We start from the raw sequence: 17,079 nt of genomic DNA, 5'->3' as shown, positions 1-17,079 counted from the left end.
CCTTGACTACATACATGGGGGAGTCATTTCGTGACATAGCTGTTTGTCTTGCTATACTGTCTGCAAAAGCATTACCTTGTCCCACTTTGTCAGTGACCTTCTTATGTGCACTGCATTTGATTATCGGCACTTTCTTTGGACAAAGTAACGCGTTTAGGAGATCACGCACTAGCTCTCCGTGCATAATGTGTACTCCATGCTAAGTCAAAAACCCAGGCTCTCTCCAGAGTAGGCCGAAGTCATGCGCTACTCCGAAGGCGTACCGGCTGTCTGTGTAGATGTTCACACATAAGCCAGCACTCAGTTCGCAGGCTCTTGTCAAAGCTATCAGCTCCGCTGCTTGGGCCGATTTCTTTGGTATTCGTGCTGTTTCTACCACCGTTTTAAGTGTCGTGATCGCATATGCTGCAGAAATTGTGCCATCTGGCAGCCTCAAACACGATCCATCCACCCACAGTTCCCCATACACATCTGGAAGTGGCATATCCTGTAAGTCGACACGACCCTTTGTTTGTTCTTCGGTCAGGAAAACACAATCATGGTGTTCTTCCTCCTGGCCCTCAACAACCGGATATGGTAATAAAGTGGCAGGGTTCAGGGTAGCGCATCTTTTCAGTGTGATATGTGGCGCCAGAAGTGTGAGCTCATATCCTGTTAAACGTGCGCTCGTAAGATACTATGTTTTCGTTTGATTTAACAGGGCATCTACTGCATGGGGAACTAGCACCAACAATTTGTGCGACAAAACTATTCCCTCACTCTGCCATATAGCTACTGCTGTTGCTGCAACCGCTCGGAAACACCCAGGTAACCATCGCGCTACAGTATCAAGAATGGCTGAGAAATACGCACATGGCCTCTGCTTATCCCCGTGTGTCTGCACTAACACTGATAACGCGCACCCATCTTTCTCGTGCACGTACAACGTGAAAATCTTTGTGTAATCTGGTGTACCTAACACGGGTGCAGAACAAAGGGCCTGTCTCAATTGATCAAAAGCAGTCTGACATTCATCTGTCCATTCAAGGGGCATTGGTGTAGTTTTGGACAATAACGCTAACAAAGGTTTGATAATGTGCGAAAACCCCATTATCCACTGTCTACAGAAGGACGTTAATCCTATGAAGGCACGTACATCTCTCTGAGTGCGAGGGATTGGTGTATCTAAAATTGCTTGAATTCGATCAGATGTTAATGCACGCCCCTCCTTAGACAAAAGATGACCGAGGTAGGTCACCTTGGGTCTACAGTATTGTAGCTTTTTCTTAGAGACTTTATGATTATTCTGAGCCAAAAAGGAAAGCAAGGCAAGTGTAATTTCCTCGCATTGTGCATAGGTGTCTGCAGCCAACAGGAGATCATCAACATATTGTATAAGGGCTACTCCAGATTGCAATTCAAAGGAGTCAAGCTGTCTTTTTAAGGCCTGGCTATAAATGCTAGGACTCTCTGTGTAACCTTGAGGAACACGACAAAATCTATAGGATTTATTATTTAACGTGAAGCCAAATAGGTATCTGCTGTCAGGATGAATCGGAATGGAAAAGAACGCATTTTTAAGGTCAATAACAGAGAAGGTCGTTGCAGTTGGGGGGACCAAGGTAAGCAATGTCGTGATATCAGACACCACCGGGTACTGGGGAATGACAATTTTGTTAATTTCTCTCAAATCAATAATAAATCGATAGACTTTGTCGTCTGTGTCTTTTTTAAGGATCGGAAGAATAGGGCTGTTACAGAACTTCCTCCACTACTCCTGCAATGATCAAATCCTGAACGATATGCGTCAGGGCAATTTCACCTTCCCTAGATATATTGTACTGCGGTACACGTGGCAAACAGACTCCCTCCTTAACAGTAATTTGAATAGGCGGGATAAGCATCTGTCCCACATCCGTATCTGAGGTTGCCCATAATGTGTGTGGGAGAGAGGCTAATGCTTCAATTTCCTTCATGGTACAAAATCTGCCTGAGTCTGGATAATTGTCATTCAAAATTACCCGCACTCCTTCAGGAGCGCAGCGTATCGTTGCTCGAAAATATTTGAGCAAATCAATGCCCATAATGTTGTCTGGAGTGTGGAGCGACAACAAAAATGGACAAAAAATAAAAAATTTGTCAATACAAAATGCAAGAGGTTGTGATAATGGGCTTGGAGAGGGTGTGCCATCAAACCCTATACATGTTATCGTTTTGCCAGACAGGGTAGCCCTTGGAACCAAGTTTTTAGACAAAGCACTACGAGTAGCTCCTGTGTCAACTAAAAACTGATCAGTAGAACCCAAAATGCCCGCTGATACATATAGACCTCTTTGATCTACTGGCACTTCAACCGATTCCACACCACATCCTACGCAATCCTATGCATGCACATAATCCTGATTCTCCACATTCTCACCCTCCGATATCTGATACTGATTCCGCCGATCAAAGGTGTTTCGTTCATCCTGACCACGACCCCTCGCTTCAAACCTACCACGATCACCTCCACCACCTCTCGCTCCAGAACAACTATTCCGCGACCTTCCACCTCCTCGACCACGCTGACTACGTTGCTCCCGAAGCACCGGACAATCGTCAGCCCAATGCCCAAACTCATTACAATATGCGCATTGGTCCTCAGCAATATCGGTACGACCGTATGACGCATTACCCCCTCCTCGCCTGCCTTTATCATTCCCTCTAGATTGCGCACCACGAACCTGCGCCAACATCACCTTCGTTTTCAATTCCTTCGCTTTCTTATCAACACTTTCTTTAGCCTCTATTTCCTGCCGCTCGTAATACTGAGCCATAGTTAACAAAGACGCAGGGGTCGCTGTGGTCCAGGAGCTTTCACTTGTTTTCAATCTTTTTGCAATCTCCGGTAGGAGATTAGCCACATACTTATCTACAAACAGATGCCTACCCGTATCATCTGTTAACGATTGCCCACTGTAATCATGAAACGCTTCTTCGAAACGTGTGAAAAAGTCAGAAACCGATTCATCTATTTTCTGTTTGCACGATGCTAACATGGTCCAATCAATCTTTTTAGGGGAAACAAGCATTTTTAATTTATTCAAAATAGCTGTTGGAAGGTCTAAAATCAACCGACATGGTTTGCATGCAGGCTCCCTGTCTAAATCAGCCTGGCCTATATCTCTCCACCTTGCCCCAAACATTGCTTGATCATCAAACTTACGAATCGCTCTCCACATATCAGGGGGAAGAATTAGTCCAAAAAAAAGATCTATATCAACAGGAGTCATAACACAAGAAGAAATAGCCCCCTCCACCTCTTCATAAAAAGCTGCCGGATTTTTACGGGGATCGGGTAAAGCATTTTTCAATGCCATAACATCCGCTCTGTTCCAAGGCGTATACACCCAATTATATATAAAATACCCTATCGCATTTACGGACGTTTTATCATTGTCTGTACCTTGCCCTTTAGGGGGAACATATAAAGGTGCAGCTTCACGCATAGGCATAACATGCACTTTAGAACTCTTATCTGCTCCAAAGATAGAATACTCTTTGGTGAACTCCGTCGACCCCGGCGCTGGCTTCTCTGCTCTTTTTCGTGCTTCCCGCAATCTGGACGCCTCATCCCGTAGTTGGACCAATCGTTGGAAAAAGGTATCCGCATCTGAAATATCAAATAAACCCTTACGCATTCGTTCATGATAGACTGATACTTCCTTAGGTTCTAAGTCCTCTGAATTCTTACAAAACCGCTCAATAACTTCAACCGCAAAAGTACCTAAAAAACACATCAGTTCTCGTTCCGACCACATTTTCCTTTCAGCATTAAGTTCTGACAGAGTAATTCTATTCAAATTCAATTTTCTAGCAAACCCTCGTAATTCCGAAGCTCTCTCAGCAGTTAACCTCGTACTCGTCTTATCCTGACTGTCATCACCGGAATCCTCGGACGGGGCCGTAGGCTGAACATACGGAGGTGGTGACCGATCTAGTAATGAAAAATCATCAATTTCGTTAGTAAGGACAGGATAAAGCGGACGACGAATAGGAAATTGACCGGTCGTTTGCAAATTACGTTCCCGTGCCTCCCTCTCTTTCTTCTCCTGCGACTCCTTCTCCTCCAGCTGTAAAGCTTTATCTCGAGCAGCCTTGCGCTGCTCTTTGTCCGCCAAGGCAATCTCACGCTTCATACGTTCATGCACCGCTTTCTCCCACATTCGCACACAATCAAACATGTCCTGTCTAGACCTGCGCAGAAACAAACATTGCTCCACAAACTGAACCTTTCGTAAATCAAACGACCCATGTAGTGGCCATTGCAACTCGGGATCAGATTTGGTATATTTGTTCCATAATTTACTGTACAGTATAGGGGGAAGGCCAAACTTCACATACATTTCGCGATTAGGGGTCCCCTCTGGGGGAGCCAGCTGAGATTCATTTAACCTATAGGTAGTACCATTTCCAAGACAGCACATCCCTCGGAGTGTGCTTAAAACAGGCATGTTCAAAAAGTACCACGAAAACGTGATACCGTACAAAATGGCACTTACGATAATTCACACAAATGTGCCGCTCAAAGTACAAACAAAGTTAGAGAAACATCTCTACATGCCTGCCTATGTGAAGTGCACTACACATATGTGTTGAAATTCACAAACTCAAATGTTAGCTAACTCAAATCATAGTTACATTCATAGAACTTCAGTAGGCGTCCGCAGACTACCTTACCGATCACAATTCTTACCCAAATCTCAAATGTCCAGGTTCCAAATGCCAAGGTCTTTGATCGAATCAGCCAAACAGGCACTGTACCGCAACGCAAACGAGCAGGATCTCAGTCGGGGACCGGCGCCACCTGGAAGGTCAGATCAGAAGGAAGGGAAGAAAACACTGTGGGTGCCAAGACTCGGGTCACTCAGTGGCAGCGTACGCGTCCATGGCGAGTTTCCAATCCTTCGTCACGACCTCTCCTTTGGGCATCCGAGTCGCCGATGAGTCCCTTTGTGGTCGCCAATTTGTGGTATTGGGTTCTCCAGGCCTACATACTCCGCAGAATACCCACAACACTGTAAGAACTGTTGGCACGGAAACTGGAAAATGCAAAAGACAAGTTTATTAAGACCCCATGGGGTGGTGGTACATTCCTACAGCACCCTTCGGCAATGCCAGAAGTATCACACCGAACATCGGTGCGAGTCCTTCTTTTATACAGTTTTCAAACATAAGAAAGGTAGGCGGTACATGGTTACAGAGTTTTAGGTACATATATGGTCATTTTTGGAACACAGCCAACTCCTGGGAGGGGTTACAACACCACTGGTCAGTTTGGCGGAACATTCCTAAGGGGTGACTGGTCAGTCGGAACTGCGCATGTACAGGCTTGACCATTACTAAAAATAGCCTGTTGCTGAGCAAACTCGAGTGGTCAGTGGCACGGACAAAGGACTAAAGGGCACGCTGGCCACGAGGTGGCTCATTCTCTAAAATGGCCGCCGTAACATACAAAATGGCGTTTTCTAGTAAGGCCAAGATAAGGGTAATAACGTGTAGCAAAGCTAAGCGCTAACCCAGCCATCGTCAAATTGCGACACCCTGAGCCTCTCAGGCTCATAAACCAAATAACTGCGCCTTTGTTGGAGTCCCTTACGGAGGACTCAGAATTAAATAATGCCCCACGAGCCTCTCAGGGCTCGAACACCTCTGGGCCTCTCTCTGGCCCGTGTGCTGCAGGGAAGGGGCGGGCACCGGCAATGTGCCCTGACGCCCTCCTCCCTGCACTCGCTCTCCTGGCCCCACTGCGCACTCACCGGCTGTCCTATTGGCGGGACGGCTCTCCTTGGGCCGCGGGCGGGGCTCCTCTTCACACGCGAGCCTCGTCGAGACGCGGCAGGCTGCTTCCTGCTTCTCCGGTCCTCGGTCCGCCCAGCAGCCAATCACAGCGCGAGTCACCCGGCGAGCCTCCGGCAGTCGTAACCAATCACAGCGCGGCTCTCTGGGTGACGTCAGCGGCTGCACTCTCTCGGTCCCCGGCCGTGGCGGTGATCACGGGGCAATGCCGGGTGGGCTCCGGCTTTTAAATAAGTAAATAAAAGCGAGGCAATGCCGGGTAGGCACCGGCCTGAAATAAATATAAAGCTAGGTAGGCACTCGCTATGCCGAAAATCGGCAATAAAGCGGGCAAACGCCGGGTGGCACCGGCTCGGCACTCGGGGCACTCCCAAGCGCTCTCAAGGCAAGGTGAAGCGCACTCAGCTCTAAAAGGAAAATAAAGCGCTCCTAGCACTATAAGTCAAAATAAGAGCGCTTCCAGGCGCTTTAAGCAAAGTATCACTCCAGCAAGGGTCTGGAGGCAGGCAGGGGGGCAAGGCAGGGCCAGAGCCAGCACACTGGGTCTCCAGGCAGGGAGACAACCAAGTGGCGGTCCTCTTGGCCCCAGCAGCAGCAGCAGCCCCCTCTGGCAAGGATCCACAAGCAGAACCAAATTGTATGGGGACACAGCCCCTTCTTATACAGTAAATTCCCTTTGACTGTAGGTGCAGGGTGGGGGAAAACCAGTCGCAGCTGGTTTTGAAGCACCCTTGATGGCTCAACCACCCATTTCATTCACTGGCAGGGCTAGGGACATCAGTCGCACTACAGGGGGTGGAGCCAGCATTGTGTGAGGAAAGTCCAGGCCCATTAGGGACCAGGTGCACTCCTCTAAAGCCATTAACATGCTAATCTCACACTCACCACCGGGCAGACCCATCCAGCCTTCCTGGAGCCAGGCTCACCAGCCAGCTCCTGCCAATCACACAGCAGGTATGTTTTACATTAATATGCCAAGTCCTAGAAGTGGCATTTCTACACATGACACACAAATGCCACATACACCGTTGCGAAGCATTCATTCCCACGAGCTCGCACATACTAAATTCGAGCATGCACTCCCCACGCATCAGGAACTACCAGGGACACAGACATTCCCCATGCATTCCTATGGGAGAGCAGGCCAGCCTAACTACATGCACGCACTTTACTCTGGGACACAGGGAAAAAGTGCGCACAGACCAGAAAATCATCCATACAGATCACATATCTAAAGCAAAAAGATTAGGGGTGAACCTGCCTTAAGGGCCAAGTCCAACAAGAGTTAGTTGTAAGAAGCAATCCTTCCTCAGGAGCACGTGCGGCTGCTCAAGTTCCTGCTTCCATTCTTTTGCATTCAGTTATATTTTCTTAGCGCAAAATACATTCTCTTTTACATTTTGAATGTGAGGGTGCATTTTGGTTAAGAAACTAGAATCAACTGCTGGGAGTAAGTTGGTGGAAAATCCTCACACAAGTTAATATGTAGTAGGGGTGAATGGCTGCTCGCTATTCACGAGTCACAGTTAGTGCTTTGTCTTAGCAGAAAATGCATTCTGGCATATAGGTTGGAGGTGAAAGGGCATTTTTGTGCAAAAAAAAAGCGCTAAATACAATGGGGCAGATTTACAAGCCCCTTGTGTCGTTTAGGTGCCGCAGTTGCATCACTTTTTGTGACGCAGCCTAAAATTACGGCCCAATTACAACATGACGCATCTAGTGAGATGCGTCACGTTGCAAAGCCTTGCGTCCCATTATTACTGCATCAGGTATAATGTATGCAGGAAGGCGATCCAACGCAAAAGAGCCTCGTAGAAGTGACTTAGTGAATTTTACAAGATTTCACTGCATGACTTCTAGGATGCAACGGGTAAGGAGTGATGCAGTACAATGCAGATAGGCCTCCCCCTGAATTGCTGAAGTTGCCTTGCGCTTGCAACACGATTCCAACATCGCCTTCATGACGGAAACCTGGACCAACCGCTGTCTGGACCAGACTTCGCCATCGCCATCCCTGTAGGCCAAAAAATTGCCTGTAAGGACCTCGCCTACCGACCAGGATAAGGCATCGCTATCATCCACAAGAACACCCACCGAATTGTACAAACTGAAATGACCCAAAAACAACCATGGAACACCTCCACTTCCAGATCCAGAGCAACCCCAACACCACTCTCATCTGCACCTTCTTCTACAGGCCCCCCCAGCCGCCAACCACCCTCACCGACACCATCGTAGATCTCATCGCACCCCAGGCTCTCAAATTTACTAATTACATCCTACTCGGAGACCTTAACTTCCACCTGGACAACCCCAGCGACCAGAACACCACTTCCCTTTTGAAGAACCTTGCTAATATTGGACTCAAGCAGCTAGTTACCGCACCGACCCACAGAGACGAACACATGCTCAACCCCATCGTCTCCGTAAGCAGGAACATCACCTACAGCCACACCACTGAACTCCCCTAGACTGACCACCTCGCCTTCACCACACCCACCATACACCGCTGGCCTCATTGCCCCACATCTCAACTGGAACAAGGTCATGAAGAGCTTCTTGTCGACTTACTCAGTACAACCACTCTGCCAAAACAATAGACGCTAACACTGCAGTGTTCGACCTTCACCGGTGGATCTCCAGCTGCACCTACATGCTGGTATCCCTCAAGAAGACACCAGGCAAGTAACACTCCAAGAATGCCAGCTGGTTCACTCCCACCCCTCACGAGTCCAGGTGCACCTGCAGACTACAGGAGAAGAGATGGAGGAACAATAAAACCCCGGAAACCCACTCAACCTTGAAATCCGTTGTCAACACACAGATCTTTGTCTCAAAACCACAAGCAAAACAGCCTTCCAGGATAGATTCAACACCAACACAAACAGCAGCAAAGAACTCTTCACTAACCTCAGAGAGTTCACCAGGCCCAACAGCAAGACCATAGTTGTCCCACCCTACCTAAACCTCTGCATCAAACTTGGTGCCTTCCTCCACAACAAGATCAGGCACATCTATGACAGCTCCGATACCCAAGACCCGGCCACTACAGCCACCACCACTGCACGCAACCATGCTGACTTCAACAGATCATGCTGAACTGGACTCCACTCACCACAGACAACTCACTTAAGACCATAAAGAGCATCAATTCAGTAGCCCCATTGGATCTTTACCCAAACCACATTTTCCACTGAGCAGCCGCCTCCATCACACCACATCTTTGCTGCACCATCAACTGCTTCATCAAAACTTCCACCTTCCCCTATGACTGGAAATGTTCTGAGATAAACCCTCTGTGAAGAAGCCATCTGCTGATCCGACAGACCCCAAGAACTTAAGACCCAAATTCCTACTCCACTTCCCAGCCAAGGTCATTTAGAAGGTCGTCAACCTCCAACTGTCTGAGTTCAGGGAAGAGAACCATGTCCTGGACACCTCCTGAAACCAGCTTCCAAAGCAACCACTGCACTGAGACAGCACTCCTCACTGCTACCGATTACATCTGCTCCCTACTTGACTGGGGTGAAACCGCAACTCTCATCCTACAGGACCTCTCAGCCATCTTCAACACGTCACTCAACACACCCCAATCACGAGAATCCATGATGCCGACGTCCATGACAAGGCACTGGACTGGATCCAACCGTACCTCATAGGCCGAACACAGCAAGTCAGACAACCCTTGTTGTTCTCTGATTCTATAGAAATCATCTGTTTAGTGCCCCAGGGTTCCTCACCGAGCCCAACTCTCTTCAACATCTACATACCCCTCCTCGCAACCATGGTCACAAACCATGGACTCAAAATTGTCTCCTACTCCAACAACACACAGCTGATCCTCTCCTACACCAAATAACTCACATCTGCCAGAATCAAATTTCAGAATCAGATGAAGGCCGTTGCTACCTGGATGAAAGATTGCTGCCTCAAGCTCAACTAGGACAGCACCGAAGTACTCATCTTGGAGCAACCCCATCAGCCTGGGATGACTTCTGATGGACCGATGCACTGGTAACTCCTCCTAACCTTATGGACCACGCGTGACACCTCCGCATCATACTTGACTCCTCACTCACAATTAACTGACAAATCAACGCAGTATCATCACCCTGCTTCCACACACCCTGACTACTTCAAAAGACATTGAGATGGATATCCACAGACTCCAGAAAGACAGTCACCCGCACCCTCATCACCAGCAGACTCAACTGCTGTAGCACCCTCTACACAGGTGTTACACAGAAACAGCTCAGGAAACTACAGAACATTCAAAAAGCCGCAGCCAGACTGGTCCTCGTCATCCCCTGCTGCAGTCATATCACACAACTCCTCCAACAACTCCACTGGCTCCCAGTCAACAAGAGAATCACCATCAAGCTCCCAACTTGCCAGACAGATCTGTTCTGCCCAACTCATCCTGGCCTCCATCCCTCAAATCCACAAGACTAGATCCAGAGGACGATCCTTTTCCTGCCTCATCACCAAAACCTGGAATGCCCTGCGCCTTCACCTCATGTAATCTGTGTTGTTCCACAATTCAAGAAGGACTCAAAGCCTGGTTCCTCGAATGAACCTCCATACCCAGTTGAACCAGCAGCCCCCATGGCCCCCTCAGCATCTTGAAACCCTCATGGTAAGTAGCCATGCCGTACAAACCCCGGTTGATTGATTGCATCACACCAGAGGGTATTCAGGCACTGTCCTTCAGGTTGCAGTCGATGAGCCAGGTCTTGAGTCCCTTTGTGAAGTGGGTCAGTGAGAGTGCAGTGCGGAGGTGAAAGGGGAGGGCATTTCAGGCTTTGGTGGCATGGTGAAAGAAGGCACATCCTCAGGAATGGCAATGGCAAATACATGTATCTGTTCAAGTGTGAGTTGTGCGGAGAAGATATTCCTGGTTTGTCGGTGGAATTGCATTCCGTGGTTCATGTAGGCTGGTCCTTGGTCATGGAGGGATTTGTGGGCGTTGGTCTGAAGCTTTAAATGGCATCTCTTCAGGACGTGGAGCCAATAGAGCTCTTCTGGGCAAGAGTAATACCTTGAGTTCATTGATATTCAGAAACCGGCTCATGAACCTTTGAGAAAGGCTAAAGCAGCTTATCTGTTTAATGCTGATTATAAGAGAATGCATGCACCTCTGTATTTAGTGGGTGAAAAGATTTGGTCACTTACAAAGAAATCTTCTTCATTGCAACCAGAGTTTGTCATTCGATCCGTCCATCATCCCCTTTTGTTTCGCTTTGTTCGCCCTAAGTTGGCAGGGTATGCTCAGACGTGAGTCCCTCCACAAAAACACTCCACAAAAATGATTGTCACTCACATGGCAACCAAAGTAGGCATGGAGAACTAAGACAACATGGCTACCGATGACACACACACACGCACACACACACACGCACACACACACACACAAACATACTCACACACACACACACATTCATTGTCTCCACAAAATAGTGTCCGCCCAAGTTGTAAGCAAAGAAAGAGGCATGAGTAACTAAGCAAACATGGCTCCCTACTCCGGTCATGTGTCAAACATTACAAGTAGTAACCTTACACTAGTATATCTATCTCATCCCCTTGGTTTCATTGGGTGGAGAGATGTAAGTTGATACTTTGGAGTGCATTCACACTTGGAAACCGTGAAAATCCCTATGCAGTAAATTCACTGGAACGTGTAAGAGTCATTTTGCACATGCAGATTTACTCATATGTAAATGTACTTTTGTGAATGGGCTCCTCAGTAATCACATATGATTCTACCTGAATTTGACAATTTCCCATGATAGAAACTGAAGGCCTGACAAACGTAGGCTGAGATAACTCCATTATGGGAAATTACCAAAATAAAGATAACCGATTTTCAAGGAAATCTGAAGATTTCAGTAAGAATAAAATAAACCTGGAACTCAGGCCCAACACTCCTGGGAGGTCACAGCTTGCCTGGTACACACTGAAAGTATTGGGAAAATTCATCCCTTTGCGTGAGAATGTGCAACAGAAATAATGGGGACGGGGAGCGCAAAGAGGTCAGTACCCTAGCTTCCAAAAACAGGTATGTAATACACAGAGGGGTAGTTGTTCCTAAGAAGACAGAGAAATGCAGGTGGGAGAATACGGTAAGGATGCTGGCGAGGGCAGAAAAGAAGGGGGCTTCCTTATTAGGAGGTGTTGCCCTCACACACCCGTCAGGGTGTCATGCTTCAATATTGGGCGTTTTTAGGTCGAGCAGACCTTACTCTCAATGCGTGAGCATTGAGAGTGTCTGCTTCAGACCTTTTGTCGCCCGTTATTGGGAATGAGGACACCAATCTGTTACGAGCATTTTTCCTCGCAGTTTTCACCACGGGAGCGCGCGTCTGACCCGCGCATGCGCAGAGTACCCGAGCATGCGCAGAGTAACTCACAGCCCTTGCTCACACAGACGCAGGCAGGCAGCCCCCACCCCTCTGCATGCACGCACGCACACACAGGCGAGCGCATGCACACGCAGGCACACACATACAGGCACACAGACACTCGCTCACACACACACACCCCCCTCCCCCACAGTCACACACACACACATACATACAAAGCCCGCCCGCCCGCCCCCGCCCGCACTCGCGCACATGCTTCCCCCCCCCCGCACTCACACGCGCGCACATGCTTCCCCCCCCCCCAGCAACCCACGGCTCTCCTCAGCTGCAGGGCCCGGCAGCAGGACTCTTCTTCCCTCCTTCGGCACCGGGGCGCAGGGTAGGCTCCTGCCTGCTCCGGTGCTCCAAACACGGCTCCATCCAATCGCGGCTCTTCCGTGGGAGGCGGGGTAGGCTCCCGCCCTCCTACTTCCTGTTTCCTGTTGTCGCGCCGGCCTGCCTGACTTCTTGGTCGCAGGCCGGCAGAGTGACGGCGGTGATTTGCGGTATTTATTTATTTATTTTTTTGGGACGCTGCGTGCTGTCCCGCACCACCTCCTGCTGCATTTCCTGCTAGTCGGCGCCCGTTGCCATTGACAATTCTTTTGCATGTCCTATGTGAAAGCTGCAGTATTTGTCTTTGGTCAGTATTTGACACTTACTGAACACTGTTTTTACGTCAAGAATCCACTTGATAACATTGCACACGTGTTTTGTATTTTAAATTTGCTTTCTCTAGCTGCATTCCTCGCAAACAGCATGCACGCATTTAAAACTAGTTATCAAACTATATTTCTTGAGAAATAATATTTTGTAAAAGAACAAGCCCGTTTGATACATGTTTTTTTATTCCCCATCATCAGCGCATCAGACCCGCCCCATCCTGACAGTGCGGAATCAACTGTTGCGTGTCTTATCTTGCACTCTTTCTGCCTGCAGTAATTGTCAGTGAAACTATCAGATTTTTTTCCAGCGTTTCCTTCTTGACGCTACTGAGTCAGAATTGCATTTGGACCTGCGATTGCATTATGTGAAAGTTGTCCTGTAAGTCCCTGTTTAGCCTAGCAGTGTACGTTTGTTTCAAGATGAGTTTGCATGTTATAGAGACAAATGCTATAGGTGTCACGTTTGCGAAAGTTAAAACTATTGGCATTGTAAATGACAAAGCTATTAATTTCGCAATTTTCAAAACCAACACATAAATAAAATATTTGTCATTTACAATACCAATAGCTCAAACTTCCTAATGCGAGACCTATTGCATTGCAAATGCTTGTTGCTCCTTGTGGGGTCAAGGCTGCAATACCCCATGGGGACCATGAGAGGGCTCTTTGGCACAGATCTTTTAAAGTAAAAAATGGTGTGATGGTGAGTGCAAGTGTGCTGAGCGGATAGAACTGTGGATTAAAAATACCACAGTGGTAACCGAAAAGGAGAAATGTATTCCTGGGTCCCTCTGGTAAGGTGAAAAACAAAAGCCAAACTGTACTTCCAAGCAATGAGGAAACACAGTTTAATCATGAGTGCGAGTGATGTGAGTTGGGTCGACATGTTTCACGCCCTATTAGTTCAGGAAGGTTTTATAGCATTTCATCATGACCCAGTGATAGTTTAATAAAAATGAATGCCTGTCCTTACCCAGATTCAAGAATGGGAAAGTCAGGGTGTAGGTACCTATGGATTACCAACCTGTACACTCGTCAAAGTACGAGTGGTAAATCAGGTGAAAAGAAAAAACATTGATGGTCAGTCACCTATATATATATATATATATCCAACCAGTAAGGGAGGGGAGAAAAAAAGAAGTAAGAACAGAGCCACCAGAAATCCTGTGCTGTGGTTAAAAAGTATGGGCATGTGACGTAAAACACCGAGTCTATGCACTATGTCTGTGTGTTATTCCCCTCAGTGCTTGCTTTTGTAAATATCACAACACTCACAATACAGATATGAATATGGATTGTATTCAATATTCTGATCTCTTCATCCATGACATTAACATTCTATCTCTTAGTGTTGTGAACAGTAAAGATTTGCGCCATCGGAATGTCACTGTTTGTGCTGTTCCGGTTGCGCAGATGCCTGCGTGATATTTATCAGGCAGCACTAAGCCACTTTTTTTGTCGTACTGCTGCCTGATAAATATCAGTCCCTTTAATGCAGTGTTCTGTGTTAAACGGGTGTGCAATGGGTGTTGCTGGGGGCGTTTCCAGCAACACCCATGGCCTTTGACACTGCCCCTGATTTACGAGAAATCGTAAATATGAGGCAGCGCCAAAAGCTTACCCCTTCGCAGGGGAGGCGTAAGGGAGGCGCAACGGGGAGAAATGTCTTTATTCCTCCTCGTTTTTCCCTTTTCTATGTGTGCTGCAGTCTGCACCACACCTAGAAAGAGGAAAAGCCTCTTGTGATTATTTTTGTTTAGAGAGGTTACCCTTCCTGTACAAAAATAATCATCCCCACAGCGCAGGCACCCTTGAACCATGGTGCAAAGGTGCCTGCGCTGGCGCAGGCAGCCCGTTGTGGGCAGGCTGCCCATTGTGCGCCGGCGCAGGGGAGAAGGACAGGAATGTGACGTATCTTATAGATACTGTGGCTGATTTACCAGACCACAACCAACTAAATTGGAACCCAGACTAACAATGACTCAATTGCTAGTCGGTTTTTGAAATGAATCAATTGTATTTATTTTTATATTCAGATATACCTTATTTTTTGTATAGACAAACAAACATTGGCAAAATACTTTTTGTATTTATATATATATATAAAAAGACAGACGAAAGATGAGTGAAATAAATTGCAGAGTAGGACAGGCAGTCCGTGCTGTGAACATAAAACTTTCACGCATCAGTCATTCCACATTCACACTCGTATTCCTTCCATACCATAACAAACATTGTGCATGTGAAATAAGACAAAACAAAGAAGGTCAAGCAAGCAGAGTCAAGAGCAAATCAGAAATAACACTAAAAATGCTGAAAAGATACTTAATATCACAACAATTGTATGACAAACATAATATGTACAATTCCTTTCTGACCAAAAAACCTAACAACAAAAGGTACACAAGGTCGACGCGTTTCGAATCGGACCCTTTGTCCGATTCTCATCAGGACCAGAGAATCTGTGTGTATTCAGTGTTAAGTCACGGAGGTTGCTGCATCAAGTGTTTTAAACATCGGATGTTTAATCCAAAAGGGGCTGCGTGGAGTCGGAGTCGTCAGGGAGCCATCGTGAAAGGACTTCATCATGATGAAGACCGGCGTGCATGAATACAAAGAGACGCCACCGGTCTACGCTGCGAAAGGAGTTCACATAAGCCAGCGGCTGTGAATTGCTGATCGGCCACCCCATTCAAACTATCTGAAACCGCACCTCGAGCAACTCGTCACGCTCTAGAGCCTTCATTTAAAAAGCGTCCTTTCACGATGGCTCCCTGACAACTCCGACTCCACGCAGCCCCTTTTGGATTAAACATCCGATGTTTAAAACACTTGATGCAGCAACCTCCGTGACTTAACACTGAATACACACAGATTCTCTGGTCCTGATGAGAATCGGACAAAGGGTCCGATTCGAAACGCGTCGACCTTGTGTACCTTTTGTTGTTAGGTTTTTTGGTCAGAAAGGAATTGTACATATTATGTTTGTCATACAATTGTTGTGATATTAAGTATCTTTTCAGCATTTTTAGTGTTATTTCTGATTTGCTCTTGACTCTGCTTGCTTGACCTTCTTTGTTTTGTCTTATTTCACATGCACAATGTTTGTTATGGTATGGAAGGAATAGGAGTGTGAATGTGGAATGACTGATGCGTGAAAGTTTTATGTTCACAGCACGGACTGCCTGTCCTACTCTGCAATTTATTTCACTCATCTTTCGTCTGTCTTTTTATATATATATATAAATACAAAAAGTATTTTGCCAATGTTTGTTTGTCTATACAAAAAATAAGGTATATCTGAATATAAAAATAAATACAATTGATTCATTTCAAAAACCGACTAGCAATTGAGTCATTGTTAGTCTGGGTTCCAATTTAGTTGGTTGTGGTCTGGTAAATCAGCCACAGTATTTGCACTTCTTTTGTTTACTCTAGTATTGGACTCTGCTTTACTGTGGATGAGTCAAAGCCCTTGTTTGTTGTTGTATCTTATAGATACGGCACATTCCAGCCCTTTTCTCTTGCTGTAGGAAGCGCAGCAGGAAGGCCTGTGGCAATAACTCATAAATGAGGCCCACTTTTTCCACACCCTTCTCAATATCTCTCTTTCTCTCTGCCTCTCATGGCCTCTCCCCTTCTCTCTAATTTTCTCTCTCCCTTTCTCTCTCTTCTTCTGCCCTCTCTATTGTTCATGTTTGCTTGTGTTCGCCCTCCTTTTTTTCTTTCCCTCTTTCTCTCTCTTCTTTGCTCCATTTGTCTCTTGCTCTCTCTCACTTTCTCTTTCTCTCACATCTCTCTTCTCTCTCTCTCACACTTTTTTATTTCACCCTCTCTCTTCTCTCATGCTCTCTCCACTTCTCTTTCTGTTCTCTCCCTGTTTCACACTTCTGTTTTTTCTCTCTTGATCTGTCACTAATTATCTTCCTTTTTCTCCCACTCTCTTTCTCTCTCTCCCTTCACATTTTGTTATCCTTCATCTCTATTTTCTTCTCTTGTTCTCTATCTTATCTCTTTCTGTCTCTTGGTCTTTTTCTCGCCCTCCATTCTCTTGTTCTCACTACCTCTGTTCGAATCTGTCTCTCTCTTCCTCCATATCCATCTCTCTATCTTACCGGTTCTCTCACCGTCTCTACCTTTTTCTCACCCCAGCTTGTCTTATCCTCTCTCTTTCTCTGTCTTTGTTCTCTCCCCACTTT

At 46.8% G+C, this 17,079-nt stretch overlaps 1 protein-coding gene across 1 annotated transcript in view; it reads left to right on the top strand.

The window, feature by feature from the left end:
* Window positions 1-17,079, top strand: part of LOC147678931 (CD5 antigen-like) — a 377,621-nt gene that overhangs the window by 70,338 nt on the left and 290,204 nt on the right. The window lies entirely within an intron of this gene.

Source organism: Lissotriton vulgaris, chromosome 11 (genome assembly GCF_964263255.1).
Source record: "Lissotriton vulgaris chromosome 11, aLisVul1.2, whole genome shotgun sequence".
In the NCBI taxonomy this organism is placed as follows: domain Eukaryota; kingdom Metazoa; phylum Chordata; class Amphibia; order Caudata; family Salamandridae; genus Lissotriton; species Lissotriton vulgaris.
This window is presented reverse-complemented; position numbering and strand designations above follow the sequence as displayed.